The sequence below is a fragment of the Hippopotamus amphibius genome, chromosome 16 (assembly GCF_030028045.1).
Source record: "Hippopotamus amphibius kiboko isolate mHipAmp2 chromosome 16, mHipAmp2.hap2, whole genome shotgun sequence".
Classification (NCBI taxonomy): domain Eukaryota; kingdom Metazoa; phylum Chordata; class Mammalia; order Artiodactyla; family Hippopotamidae; genus Hippopotamus; species Hippopotamus amphibius.
In genome coordinates this window covers 10951239-10966721 of record NC_080201.1, presented here as the reverse complement: position 1 = coordinate 10966721, position 15483 = coordinate 10951239, and positions in this window count along the sequence as shown.

Here is a 15483-nt window from a genome sequence, read left to right as displayed (position 1 = left end):
TAAAACTCATGTTTAGCAAAAATCTAGGATTTATCACTCCAGAGAAATAATTTAAAAGATTAGATTACAATCACAGCTTTAATGTTTAGAGTTAGCTCCAATTAGGGGACCTCTGAAGTCTTTTTTCTTTCCCCACTATAAACCTCTCCTTCTTTAATGCCTGCCTTAGAGACTGCCAAATGCAGGCCATGGTGGCTGACTCTGCCAACTCTGAATTAACAGTTTCTGCTGGCTCTCATTTGGGTGGTCTTGACTGATTTCACAAGAGAGTAAGAAACAATGTTTCTGCTTGACCAGCACTGGATGAGGAGATTTCAGTGTGACTGTTTTATAAGCAGATACACAGAATCCACTATTGCTGATTCTTCTCAGTAATTTGAGCCTATGCAGTAATTTGTCCTGTTTTTCGACATATACTCTGTACTCATAACCCAACTTTTAAGCATCTGTACAGGGCAACTCAAGTCCTCTGATGTGTTATTTAACACGTGATTCATTTTATTAGGTTATCTCTTATAATACTTGCTTGTATTTTCATTTCTACTCTTCCATGTGGATTTCACTTATCAATTCCAATATGCAATGAATGGAACTGTAATCACATAAGGATTGATTTCTTATTTTTAGTTTGTGCCAGGTTCACAAAGAAAACTAAGGGATTTTTTTCGAATGACTCTTATCTTTGCCTTACAATATACAAATTGAGGCGATACATAAATAAATAAGAAAATGTTAATGTTTTAAGAGGAGATGTCATTCCCAGGGGAAAGAGGAGAGAGGCGGGAATGTCTGGAAGCAGAGATGAAGTCGTGCATTACTCAGGTGGCCGCTGCTTCACAAAGAGAAGCAGCTGTTGGCCCAGCCACGCAGGTCATCTCTGGTCTGAGTACAGCAGCAGAGGACAAAAGAGGGCACATATCTCAGCTCCCTGTCATCTCCTATCTCTCACTGGTCAACGTCTGGCCCACTAGGCGTTAACTCCTCATCGCCTGCTTGTGTCACTCGAGAATTTCAGACATTCACAGGTGAAGCCACACAGCACACTCTGGACCACGGCACTTCACTCTTGCCCAGAAGTGGTGGGAGGAAGCAGAGCCTCAGTGGGCCCATCAGGTCAGGGCTGCCTGCTGGAGCTTCTGTGTCTCCATCCAGTGGTGACACAGGGGTCCTTCCACATGCCAGCACTCACCCCGGGGGGAGGATGAGAGAGCCTGTGCTGTGAGATGATGGGGCAGTTGTCATGGTTTGGAGGTGGCAGCAAAGGCTGAGACTGGCTCCACAAACAAGCAGCCAAAAGCTCAAGACACAACGAAGCCAAGAGAAATGTGACCCACATGCATCTAACCTGGGCAGACTCTGACAAATGAAGTGTCAACAGGATAAAGCATCCCAAAGAAAATAATTCTTCCCAAAGGGGAGATAGAAAGCTGTAGTACCCTGGAGTATACATTACTGCAATATACAGCCACCTGCCCTCCCGACAGAGTGAGCAGAATACAATCATAATGCATAATAATCGGAATCCTCAAACCATTTGTCTTCAGCTGGTGTGAGTTTAGACAAGCAACAGTGAAAATAATTAACCTACCCTGAGATTAGGATTAATCTAGGCTGACCAAGGCAAAATATAAAGAGAACTTAAGACATTTTTAACATCTGAAGAAAGTTATTTTGAGGGAAAAGATCACTACTGCCTTTGATGAATAAACACAGTCCTACACCCACAACAAGGAAAGAGAATTCATTCAAGGAAAAGCCAGGCTAAATGAGACGTCACAATGTTTTCAACTGTTTGACTGCATAAGAAAATACTAATATTAATATTCTAGTATATATTTGTTTTACAAGAACTTAGAAAATTTCAATTCAAAATTGATCACAAAGCATGTTTATTTTCAGTCTCTGAGCTATGAATGAATCAGGTCCTGGGCACATCATCCTCTAAAGTGGTCCTGAAACATGTTAATAAGAGGACATTAAAGCTAATACATGTGGGATATGCAAATATTTGGATACTAGATTCCTCCTCCCTCTATTTCTGTAATCCCTGTAGCATGCAGCACAGGAACGAGTTCCTTGTTTGTGTTCAATAAAGCTTCAGATATGAGAGGGCACTGCTGCCACCTCTGTCCTCCTCCCCGACTGCCCAGGCAGGGCCTCTGCTCTCATCCCTTCGTGGGGCGCCTTCTCCAAACGACACCACTTACTAGTAAAACACTTCCAGAGACAAGACGACTCGTCAGTCAAGGGCAGCCTTGTGTCTTAAATCCCCAACTGGTGCCTACACAAACTAATGACTGATTAATTTCACCTGCAACAAGATGTCATGGACCCCACAGTGGACTTGGAGTTAAAAGATGTGCTTTAAATGCTGAGTAAGAGACTTTCAGCCCTGTGATGTCGGGAACATAATTTTACCTAAGCATCGGTTTCCTCACTCAAACAAGGGAATTCTAGTACCTAGTTAGAATATAGAGCTGATAGTTGTAACAAACTCAAAACAGGAGAAGCTTAAGCAAGGTAGAAGTGGGCACTGCAGAAGGATCCTGAGACATCCACGCCTGATGTGGCAGCTCCGTGGGGCTAGGAGCTCAGGCTCCTTTCTGGTTCTCCCATCACTGACGATGTAGCCGCGTCCTCAGGTGAAAGGAGGCCCATAATCACACCGGCTGGGCTCACATCCCAGCTGACAGGAGGAATATGGGAACGGGACACAGACCTCTCTCTTCTAAGCGCACAAGCAGTGCTCTGCTGGGGGTGGTCAGAACCAGCCTCTGAGAGCCAGCTGTCCACTTTTCAGAAATTAGAGGAGGTGGTTGTCAAACACAGCCTTTGTTAAAAATTATAATAATTCACAAATTATGTAAAAAACAAGGGCAGCAGATGCTCAGAGCTCAACCCTCCCGAGTTACGGCACTGCCCTGCACCGCTACCCCTGTTCTGTGGTTATCTGCTGTAGTGTCTGCGTGCGGGCACACGGCATCACCATGTGCTCCTGCAGGCCTGCAGACAGTGACGAGCCTTCATCATGCTGCAACTTGAAATCCATCATGGTCGGTGTGTTTACACCATGGAAATTGGCAAACACACCAATTCAGGCCTCAATTTATTGTTCTGCGGATTGTCTAAGATCAGGATCTAACAAACCACACAGAACGTTCAGTCCTTACGGTAAGCAGCGTTTTTGTTTTTTTTTTTTTACATTTTAAAGTATAGAAAGAAAGAAGGAAAGGGAGGAGGGGGAGAGAGCAGGAAAGCATGAAAGCAAATATGTGACAGAGGCAGACGATGAGTGGTTGCAAGCAATGCTCCTGAACCTGATGGAGACACTATTAACACTGCAAATGAAACTGAGAGGCCTCCTTGCTGGCTGTCACTCTCAGGGGATGGAAGCAGCCTCCCTCCCTGTCACGTGTCCCCTCAGAGCTTCAAAGCCAGCACGGGAGGACACCCTGGTGTTGAACCCCTCTCAGGCTTTGACTCTCTTTCACCAGGAAGCACCCAGTGCCTTCCAAGCGCTCACCTGAATAGCTCAGGGGATGCACGCCCTCCTGGAAGCCAGCTGTGCCTCATCCCACGCTCTCACCACCTGCGTGAAGCCCCCCTCCCCCATCTGTCTCTATAGTTACAGGTCCCGCCCCCAATCAAGAGGATGGATTCCACGTGACCTTGGATCGCTGCCATCCTAGAATTCTTCCTACTACAAGGGGAACTTCACTGTTGGTGCCACATCTACCTCTTTTATTTACACCATTATTTTGAGAATTTAATGAGATCATGGACATATAAAAGCACTTTATTACAATATAAAGGCTATAGCATTAAAAAGTGCTCTGTAAAAAGTCACAAGTGCTATGAAGTCTAAAGTCATTCCTACTGACCTCTACTCCTCCTCAAATTCATGCATCTGAATGCTTGATAACAGAGCTCCTTTCCAATTCCTAGTTCAGAACCCATGATGCAGGTGCATCTCTGACCCTGCTCTGGTTTTGTAACTTCTTCCAAGTCCCCCTGAAGAGCTTACTGAGCCCAGACATACGATGTGATCTGAGAACTGAGGAATGCAAGACCCCTTCATAAGTTCACTGTTTACTGAGTAAATCCTTCCTTTGGTAATGAGAACTCAAGATCTTCCACCCTTCCTTCAGTCCCTCTGCCTCCTTCTCCTCCTTTTACTCCCCCTTCTCTTTCTCCTTTTTTTCTCTCTTTCCTTTTACCTCTTTCACTAACACATTAGGAAAGTGTATCAAAAAGCCATCCAGAGTTTGGCAATAGGACGTTAGCTCACACCCCTAGTGAGCTCCCAGTCACTGCTGCTTCGTCCAGAAGCCAAAAGATAATTATTACAGTGTTTTTAGTCATCTGTATAATGTGCATCTGCCACCCACCATATCTATTCATAAGCTACTTCTAAATTTTGTAAGGAAATGAGAAGTCAAACGTAACAGATTCTCCCCCCAACCCAGAGGAGTCCAGCCTTTCAGTGAGATGCTTTTATGCGCCCAGGAACACGAGAATCGTTGAGCCTTCTTTCAACAGAAAGAGTTACAACATTTGATCTGAGCTTCTTTTCTAACTGAAAGCAGTATTTTCAGTATTGATGGTTATTTTGCTCTATTTCTGCACTTCAGGTGCAGGAAAAAAGCAAAGACCAGCCAGCTGTACTTCTCACAAAGGTCTGCAGAACCACTGGGAACCCACGCGCACATGGATCACATGTAAACAAAGCTTGCTTCCCATGGGATTGTATCCTTAGGAATATCTGAGCAGTCTCAATAATGACCATCCTCAGTGAGATTAAAATCGTGTGAGTGAAACACCACCTCTGTGTCATCAGGTCGACATTTTATTTACTAAAGTAATTATGTAACCTAGCTGACCCCTTCCTAATCTCCCAGCAATAAACAAGTGAACAGAACAAAACAAAAACAAAACTCCCATCTGCCACGTCAGATGCCTGCGGTGTCACCTCCACCCCATCTTTCTAACAGAGATAAAGACAATGTCCCCAGCCTTTGTTAAAAACAAGACAGCATAAGGTAGTTTATCCTAAGCCCCATATCACCAGACAGAGAGTTTCAGCTCTCCCAGAAATGGAATCTTAACTAAGTCAACCAGAAATCCCCTGATCAGCACTCGTCAGGCAATCTGACTGATGGGCTCCTGCCATTCCCTAGGGCAGGGGGGGTCCCCAACCTTTTTGGCTCCAGGGACCGGTTTCGTAGAAGACAATTTTTCCACGGACAGGGTGCGGGAGTTGGGGACCCCTGCCCTAAAGGCAAGTAACTTTGCAGTAACCAACCGGCTTTTTTGACTAATAAAACCTCCTTGTTCCCGCTCCCTTCTGCCTATAAAAGTCTTACATTTCGTACAGCTTCTCGGAGTTTCTTTCTACCTGCTGGATTGGATGCTGCCCAATTTGAACCAACGTTTGCTCTTAAAATTTTTCAATGTCTTGGTTTATCTTTTAACAGTTCTGGTGTCAGAGAGGGAACCTAAGGAGACCCCCTCCTCCTGAGGAGCCCCCAGGAGCACCGAGCAACCAGGGAAGGTACCTGCTGAGTCCCTGGAGCTGGCTGTTCTCTTGCTGCCGCTGGAGGTGCTGAGCAAGGCCTCTCGGTCCTGGGTCCTGGATCCTGAATCCACAGCTCTTGCCTTATGAGCTTTCAGGCCATTTGAGCACCTCTTTTTCTGGTCTGGGTCCGGAAACCTCCTGGAGGCTGACTGGTTTGACGTAGAAAGGACCACGCCTGAGGTCAGACTGGATCTGACTTAAGCTGGAGTGGAGCCAGCGTGAGGCCTCAGGTGAATAAAATTGTGCTTCAAGGTTGAAAGAGCAGGTTAAACTTATCAACGGTGATCTTGAATTAGAGTGGCCATAGCGGAGAACTTTTTAACCTAGTTAAGTGTGAAATAAATATATATGAATACATATATATTGGTCTCTGCCCCTGGTTCCCAGCGCAGAGCTCCTAAAACCCTTATAAATTCCTCCGTGATAAGAACACTAGGAGCAACTCTTGTTCTAATATCTGGTGTTGACCCTGGCCCTGACACAGGACTCCTAAACCCTTGTGAATTCCTAAGTGACAAGAGCACCAGGAGCATGTTTTTTCTAATGAGGCAACCCTGCGTGGTCTCCTGGTGAGATCCTGGATGGGGACTGGTCACCAGAAAGACCAAGTCATGGTTCATAACTTGGAATTTGCAGTCCTACCCCTCATTCTTCAGAGAGGGGCTAAACACAGAGTTAATCATTGATCATGCCTACGTGAGGAAGCCTCCATAGCATCCCAATAGCAGGGGATTCGGAGCTTCCAGGTGGGCGAACTATCTACACCAGGAGGGTGATGCTCCCCAACTCCAGGGGGACAGAAGATCCTGCACTTGGGACCCTCCCAGACCTTGCACTGTGTATCTCTTCAGCTCGCTCACCTGTATCCTTTATCATACGTTTTAATAAACTGATAAATGTAAGCAAACGTTTCCCTGAGTTTATGAGCTGCTCTAGCAGGTTAATCTCATCAAACATGAGGGGGCTGCTGGAACCTCCCATCTATAGCCAGTTGGTCATGAGCGCAGGTGATAACCTAGCTGCCACTGGTATCTGAAGTGTGTTTGGGGGTACAGTGTGCGGAGCAGTCTCGTGGGACTGAGCCTTTAATCTGTGGGATCTGACACTCTCTCTGGGTAGATAGTGTCAGTTGTAAATTGTAGGACACCCAGCTGCTGTCTCAGAGAATTTCTTGGTGTGGGGAAGAAACTCCACACATTTGGTGACTGGAAGTTTTAGAAGTGACGTGTTCTTTAGACTCATAGGAGAGGAACACACAGTGGGGAAGAACCGGGGCTTTCTCCAACCAGGAGTAGGAAAACTGAGTTTTTTCCTAAAGAATAAGCTTATCCAATTATGAAGTACCCTACAGAAAAAGAAGTCTCAGCCTAGTACTTACCATAAAGGATGGAGGGAAAATTAACCTTCCTCTTTTACAGTTTCTGGTGACCAGGATGAGACCCCCTTGGAAGAGTCCACTCACTCCAAAGCCTGCAAAAGGCATCCTGGGAAAACTGGCAGAAACCGGCAAAGGGCAAGAATTCTTACCAAAGTCAGCTCCTCCAGATCTCTATCTGGAGTGCCTGGTTGAGAGAGAAAGATAAAATTTCATGTTGCCCTTCCCTTTGCAGATTCAAACTCTTGTGAATTTGGTTTTGGGGTACCTGTTGTTGAATCTTTCTCACCCAGGATGGCTATTGCCTTGTTTGTCTTGTTTTCTGTCCTGAGAATTTAGCTTCACAACCATCAGGTTGGGGGCCCCAAGATGTGCCCAGACAGAAATGCAGGTTGCACTAAATTGGCAACTAGGGTTCTGCCAATTGCTGCCAGGCTCTGGGGGAAATTGTCTACATCTCTCTTCCCTTTGGCTGTCTTTGGGAGTGGCTCTGGATCTTCGGAGAGTAGTGTCTGTCTTTTGCATCCTCTTTGGGGACATCTCTTGTATCCAAGTGGTTGTTCAGTACTGCCAGGAGTATTTACTGTTTGTCCTGGCTGAAACCCAACAAGATGTTTGTAAGGAATTTTTTTTTAAAATTGGTCAGAATTGATCAAATTGGAAGCCAATATTCAGAGCCCAAGAGGAACTTTTCTTTTTAGGTTTTCTCTGCTAACCTAAAATGAAACTATGTACCTAGAGGGAAAGAAAGAAAAATTGAAGTCTTTGTGGAAAGATTTACTAAAACATTCCAAAGACACAAAGCTCTAAATCTAGAACATAAGAATATTTTGATTTCCATTTTAGTTGAAGATCTTCTCCCTGATATAAAGAAGCAAACTGAAAATAATGTAGTTGGATGGGTGGGTCAGCCTCCATATCATTCAGGTGAGTCCCAATTCTTTGAGATATTAAAAAGAATTGTAGGGGCTTTCCTGGTGGCGCAGTGGTTAAGAATCCACCTGCCAATGCAGGGGACAAAGGTTGGAGCCCTGGTCCGGGAAGATTTCACATGCCACGGAGCAACTAAGCCCGTGTGCCACAACTACTGAAGCCCATGTGCCTAGAGCCCACGCTCAGCAACAAGAGAAGCCACCACAATGAGAAGCCCGTGCACTGCAACGAAGACCCAACGCAGCTAAACAAACAAACAAACAAATAAATAAAAGAATTGTACTAGTTTTATAACCCTAGCTTTAGAAGATAAGAAATGTAGCCCTAGAAATAATTCAAAGCACACCTATCCTTTTTACCAAGCCCCAAACCTCCCTTACTCATCTCAAAAGGCTTGCAGAAGGCCTTCTCTGGTGCTCCAGGGGCTAAGACTCCACACTCCCAATGCAGGGGCGGGGCCTGAGTTTGATCCCTGATTAGGGAACTAGATCCCACACCATGTCACAACTAAGAGTCCACATGCTGCAACTAAGAGTCTGCATGCCACAACGAAGATCCCATGTGCCACAACTAAGGCCCAGCACAGCCAAAATTAATAAATAAATACTTAAAAAAAAAAAAGGCTTGCAGAAATTGTAAAAGATTTGGATTTAGGAAACAAAAGCCCTTTGTGATGGAACTTGTATTGTTTTTCAGTGCCTTTTGAGATGTAACTACTCTATGTGGTTTTCTTCAGCAGCCAATGTAATTGTTAATGGGAAAGAAAAAACAACATAAAGAAAAGCTATTTTGAAAACTAGGTCTATAAGAAAATCTTAAAAATCTCTTCCACAAATATTTGTAAAAAGCTTTAGCCATCTGAGCAAGTAATCTTAACTTATTCCATCTGCCAGAAATGCAGTCTGAATCCAATTGCTCTTTTATAAACTAGTGAGTTTTGCATTAGTGTACTTATATTGTGGCTAAAAATTTTAAAGGGAAGTTATAAAATCTCTGTTTGCATCTGTGTATATGTTTATGTATGTCTAGGTATGTATGTTATAAATGTGTGATTTTTCTCTAACTTCAGATATGTTGCCAAAATTAATTTGTGAAGAGTTCTATTTGACTTAAAGACAAATGAGTGTTTATATGTCAAGTATAGTCTCAGAAATATAGAAACTAACTATATTCAATAGCTTATAATAAATCATAATGGAAGGGAATATGAAAAAGAATATATATATGCATCACTTTGCTGTACCCCAGAAACTAACATAACATTGTAAATCAACTATACTTCAGTTAAAAATATATATATGTATAGAAACTAACCCAGATATTTTATAAGTTTACATGACCTAGGATAATCTTTGGTAAATAAAAGCTAGCTTAAGTTTGTTGGTTTAATTAAAACAGACATGTCTTTAGAGTTATCAGCATTAAATACAATATTTTCATTCTACCTAGGTTTACTAAAAGTTAAATAAACTCGTTTTTATCTCTGTTACAGAATTTGTCAGCAAAAAAAAGATAACTTAAGATGGTGGTTAGCTGTTTAATGTCTCATGAAAATTTCAATGCTAATCTATAACTGTTGATCACAAGTGAATTAAATAAATGTAAATAAGATAAAAGTTTATAAATGAGCTTTTCAACAATAATTATGCTTTATGGTATGTTTACTTAAAAATGGTTTCCACAATTTTTAAAGTAACTTTAAATCTGAAAGTTATACTGAGGTAAGTCACATGATGGGTATTCACTGACGAGATCATTTCCAAATAAGATAAAACACTGAAACATTAATTACTGAACATAGGTTTATCCATTTTTGTTCTTTTTACAGAGGAACCAAAGATATTTGGGTCTATTAGTAAACACATCTTGTGCCACATTGAAAATTTTACTATGAGGAAGATTATACTTCTAGAAAGTGTGAAATGTACATATTTATAAATTTTGCAATCCACAGAATGCTAGTGTAACAGACAGTCCACAATGGCTGACTTCTTAGTTTTCACTAGAAACTTAGGATTCTAAGGGTTCATAATTCTAATTAATCTGTATAATTAAAGCTACTTAGAATTAATAAAGGTGAAAGGAAACAACTGTGTACGAAAAGTAAGAAAAGTAAAATGACTGATGGGTCCAGAATGAGACAGAGGAAAAAAACCTAGGGCTGAATCTAAAGGATATAAAAAAGTTGTAGCAGGCGTCTGGGAAAAGAATCTTGGGAAAGGAATTTTCTGTGTGGCCACACTTGCTAAGATTGGAATGGATTTATTTAAGTCTTTAAAAGAGTGAGTTTTAATATCAAATGTATACTGGAGCAAAGTTGGAATTTAGTTTTCTTTTAAAATGACAAAGTTTTATTGGACTATTGGTCTGCTCTTGATAAGTGATTGTGAGAGATTCAGGGGGTGTTTTTATTTTGTTTTGTTTTTGAGTAATCTACATCTTTAATTACTCAAGAAAACCCAGGCTTCTCAACGTTAAAAGGGCTAAGTTTTGCTCACACTATGTAACCTTCTGTATTTGCCTTTAAAATCTTCTATTGATTACATAGATCATTAAATATTATTTCATAATGATCTGTGTTCCTACTTAATCAAAGGTTCAAACATTTGATCTTTTCCCAAAATCAAATTCTAAATGGAGTCATTTGGACCACCAACTAACTTCAAGATTTCCCAGAGGACCCCTGGAAAACCTCAAAGGATTTGTCTCTGACCTTGTAAAAGTGAGATGTTAAACTAATTAGATAAATAACCTATAACTTTAAGCCTTTCAACAAGTAAACTCCACATCCTCTGTGTAATGAATATTGTGTTGGCAACCAGTGTTTATTTGATTCTTTTATTTTGCTCTTCCAAGCATCACCTGACAGTTGCATTTCTCACATTCCTTTGATGCCAAGGTTGTGGATTCACTTTAAGTTTTGCCATTGAGATTCATTTCCTTGGGAATTTGCAAATGCAAAGACGACAGATGCCATATTATTCTTCTTTAGATCTGGTAAGCAAAGGCTCACAGTGGCAGATAGGAGGTTGCACTCCCACAGGTTCTTACCCTGATTCATTCACTTCAGTGACCATTAGCACTGGTTTCCTACAGTTTTTCCTTATCAGAGCAACACCAGTATCTTCCTGACTCTCTGGCCCAGAACTGTAGTGATAAGCATGGAAACAAGCTGCAGCCTGGAAGGACTTCTGCAGCCTCTCCAGCATTTTTTAACCCCAAATTCCCTACATAAACCACTTTCTGCTGCAAATGTCTAAAGCGGTGTTATGTACTATGGAATAATATTCTCTTAATCTTATGACTCAGATAATGAGCAAAGGCACATCCGTGTTCCATCCCCCAAACTACATTTTTATTGGGAAAAGTGCAACTGTCCAAGTAAGCTAGGTTATTTGGGTCAAGATGAATAGCACTTCTTACCAGTCTTTGATACACTCTTAAAGAAAATGCATCTACAGAAACTTACTTCACTCCAGATTTGAATTCTCATTATTATACTGCAACATACTGAATATTGAATATGTCTATAAAACTTTAACAGTGTGTAAAAGTCAATAATGTCTCATGTAAAATAGTCTTAATTATAGCTATGTGGTAAATTTCTTTAAATTCTGCACAAGATCATCAACCTTGGGAAATAAGGAAGGAGAATGAGCTCTTGACCTATAATTTTATAATACAAACACTGTCACAGGAAAGTAATATTAATCACCTTGTGCTGATCTTCTATTGTGGACTGCAAAACCGACAAGGGATTAATTTCCAAAATATCCAGACAACTTATATAGCTCAATATCAAAAAAACAAACAACCCAATCAAAAAATGGGCAGAAGACCTACACAGACATTTCTTCAAAGAGAACATGCAGATGGGCAACAGGCACATGAAAAGATGCTCAACATCATTAATTATTAGAGAAATGCAAACCAAAATGACAATGCGATATCACCTCACACCAGTCACAATGGCCATTATCAAAAAGTCTACAAACATTATATGCTGGAGAGGGTGTGGAGAAAAGGGAACCCTCCTAAACTGTTGGTAGAAATGTAAATTGGTGCAGCCACTATGGAAAACAGTATGAAGTTTCCTTAAAAAACTAAATACAGAGTTACCACATGATCCAGCAACCCCACTCTAATTTGAAAAGATACATGCACCCCAATGTTCATTGCAGTACTATTTACAATAGCCAAGACATGGAAGCAACCTAAATGTCCATCAACAGATGAATGGATAAAGAAGATGTGGTATATATGTGTGTATATATATATATATATATATACACACACACACACACAATGGAATACTACCCAGCCATAAAAAAAAGGAATAATGATATTTGCTACAACATGGATGGACCTAGAGATTATCATACTAAGTGAAGTAAGTTAGAAAGAGAAAGACAAATATCATATGATATCACTTATCTGTGGAATCAAAAAAAATCATGCAAATGAATTTATTTATAAAACAGAAGTAGACTCACAGAGAGAACAAACTTATGGTTACCAAAGGGGAAAAGAGGGGAGGGATAAATTAGGAGTTTGGTATTAAGAGATACACCCTACTACATATAAAATAGATAAACAACAAGGACCTACTGTATAGAACAGGGAAATATATTCAATATATTGCAATAACATATAACAGAAAAGAATCTGAAAAAGAATATATATGTATGTATATGTATAACTGAATCAGTTTGCTGTACACCTGAAACATAAATCAACTATACTTCAATTTTTTTAATTGTGGACTGTAAAAATAACTTATTTCATGATATTACCAAATTTAGTCTCATTAAACAAGATAAACCAGTCTAGGCAGTAGGAAATGGATCGCTTTTTCTTTTTTTTTTTTTTTTTTAATTGGCTCTGTTGTGTCTTTGTTACTGAGCGCGGGCTTTCTGTAGCTACAGAGAGCAGGGGGCTACTCATCATTGTGGTGCACGGGCTTCTGCTGGTGGTAGCTTCTCTTGTTGCGGAGTACGGGCTCTAGGAGAGTGGGCTTCAGTAGTTGCGGCACGTGGGCTTAGTAGTTGTAGCGCAGGGGCTTAGTTACTCTGTGGCATGTGGGATCTTCCCAGGCCAGGGCTCGAACCCGTGTCCCCTGCATTGGCAGGTGGATTCTTAACGACTGCGCCACCAGGGAAGCCCCTGGATCCCTGTTTCTAATGATGCATTTAGAAATAAACAAGTGCACAAATCCTGGTTTGTGCTACAGCAAGCTTGGGAGACAGAACTAGAAGAACCAGACCCTGCTTCTGATAACAGGAAGAGAATGACACTGTAAAATGTCAGAGACAGGTCATATGCTAGGGCTTCCATGAATTGCATTCTGTTTGTGGATAAGATACTTTGAATTTTATTCAACTGTAACATGTTCTCCCCCTCAACCAAATAATCTAATCAGGTTGGACAGCAAGAAGCAGCCAGATACAACCCAAGAAGAATCATCATCAGAGCCTTGGGCGCCCTATGTTAGGATAAAGGGACCATGAGGGCCCACCACCCCAAGAAGAAGACCAGGAGATTGGAGAGTTGGCGCCACTAGTTTGTGTTAAGGAAAGAAAAATTAAAGCAATGAAAGCCTCTCATGCCAGACTTACTGAATCAGAATCTGTCTTTTAACAAGATCCCAGGTGATTTATCTGCAAATTAAATTTTGAGAAGCATGGATCTATGATTCATTGGCAATTATCAGTTGTACTCTCAGAAGAACAAAGTAAAGAGAATAATACTCGGCTTTGTAACGGAGAAATGTATTCCTAGTCACAGGAGAAAATGCTCTGAAAAATAAATACAAATATATGCCAAGGGTGTGGGAAGCCAACCAACATATTTTGAATAAAATCAGTGCTGGACTGAGGATCCTGCTCTACGAAAAAGTCATGTCAAGATTATCAGGCCCACATCTTACAGTTTAATAGCGCTGAAATGTGTCCTGTGAGGGAGGAACAGCATTATTCTGCTATAAGCCAATTCAGATATAGTTTAATTAAGTAATATGCAAGGTCATGGAGTGTGACTGGCAGAGTGATTTAGAACAGAATTAACTACTCCTTTCATTGTGGCCATTTCTGGTTGTCATCTCACACTACAGCATATAAACTCTAAGAAGGGTTCTGGCATTGCAGATTTATCCCTGCAGCCAGGGGAACTGAATTCTCTCTCTCAGAAGCCATAGAAACCCATCCCATCCTTCTGTTTTTAATCCTTTGCTGATTCTAGAGGCTTTCTACCAAGTAATTTGTTGCCAAACAGTTGTTCTCCTTGCGGCTGCCAAGCAGACTGGCACTTGCAGCCTCGGCTTGTGTCCTGTGCTGGCTCTCTCCCAAATGTCATTCCCTATGAGGCTTTCTTTCAACTGATGCATTAGGGTCTTGAATGACTACATGAAATTAAATGGAAACTGACATGCATAAGAAAAGATATTCCTTTCCGATACTGAGACTCTCCACCCATCTGTCATTGCTTCCTTCTCTATCAGCCTCCTGGTTTTCCACAAATTCCAAGCAGCTTGATACAAATATGATCATCAGAGGGTTTTTGTACATAAAGCAAAGTATGCACTAGCAACATTTAGGATATTCTGCCCAGACTAGACTAGACCCTCCCATAAAATATTGTTTTTCGAGACAGTGCAAAACCAAGCCACGTTCCTTTGAATTAGTTCTCCACTAAAATTATTCTAAAACATTTCCAATAAAATTATCCAAAAAAATGTAAGGTCCTTTAATTAATTTTGATGACTTTTGTCAATTATACAATTAAATCAAACTTTCTTATAGTAAAAACACATCACCTGCTAATATGAGAGAGAGAGAGAAAACAGAAAGACAAGGATAAATGATTGATTGATTGATTGACAGACAGATAGATAGATAGATACATGATGTATAAACATGCAACAAATGTTGAGATCCAAAAAGAGGGCTAAGAGATGTTAACAGTGCTAGTTACAATAGAAGATCCAGAAAAATGAGAAACCCTATTTTCAAGGAAAATTAAATTAATTAAAATTTGTTTCAAGAATAAATATTTGGGCTCCATAAAAAATAAGTTTATATACAATAGAAAATATGTGGCAGGAATTGGAGATCCACATAGGTATGAGTTTATAAGATATAGTTAAAGATTAAGGAAGAATATATGCTTTGCAGTGAGGAGAAGAGAGCTGAATATTTAAAGCAAGCCACACAAAAGAAAGCAAGGTGGTGAAGCAGAAAATAAGACCAGGATTTTTAGTCATTCATTAATTCAGTCAGTAAATAATCATTAATCCCCTTCTCCTGGAGGAAAGACCAAGACAGATCCAGGTCACTCCATCCCCATTCTGTAACCACATATGTTATTTCTGCTGGGAGAAATAAACCCATGAACTGATGAATGAAAGGAACACGCAATTCCACTGACTATGCTTTCAGGCCATTTTAAGTTGGAGGCCACAGATAAAGTTCGGGCAAGTTGGTTTAAAATTGGATCCAAACAACTCTTTAAAAGTTAGGGTGATTATTCAGTTTTTCATTTAATTTTTTCCGTTTACCAAATTAGGTACCTTAAGTTTACATTAAATTTCTAGTTTCAGCAGTGG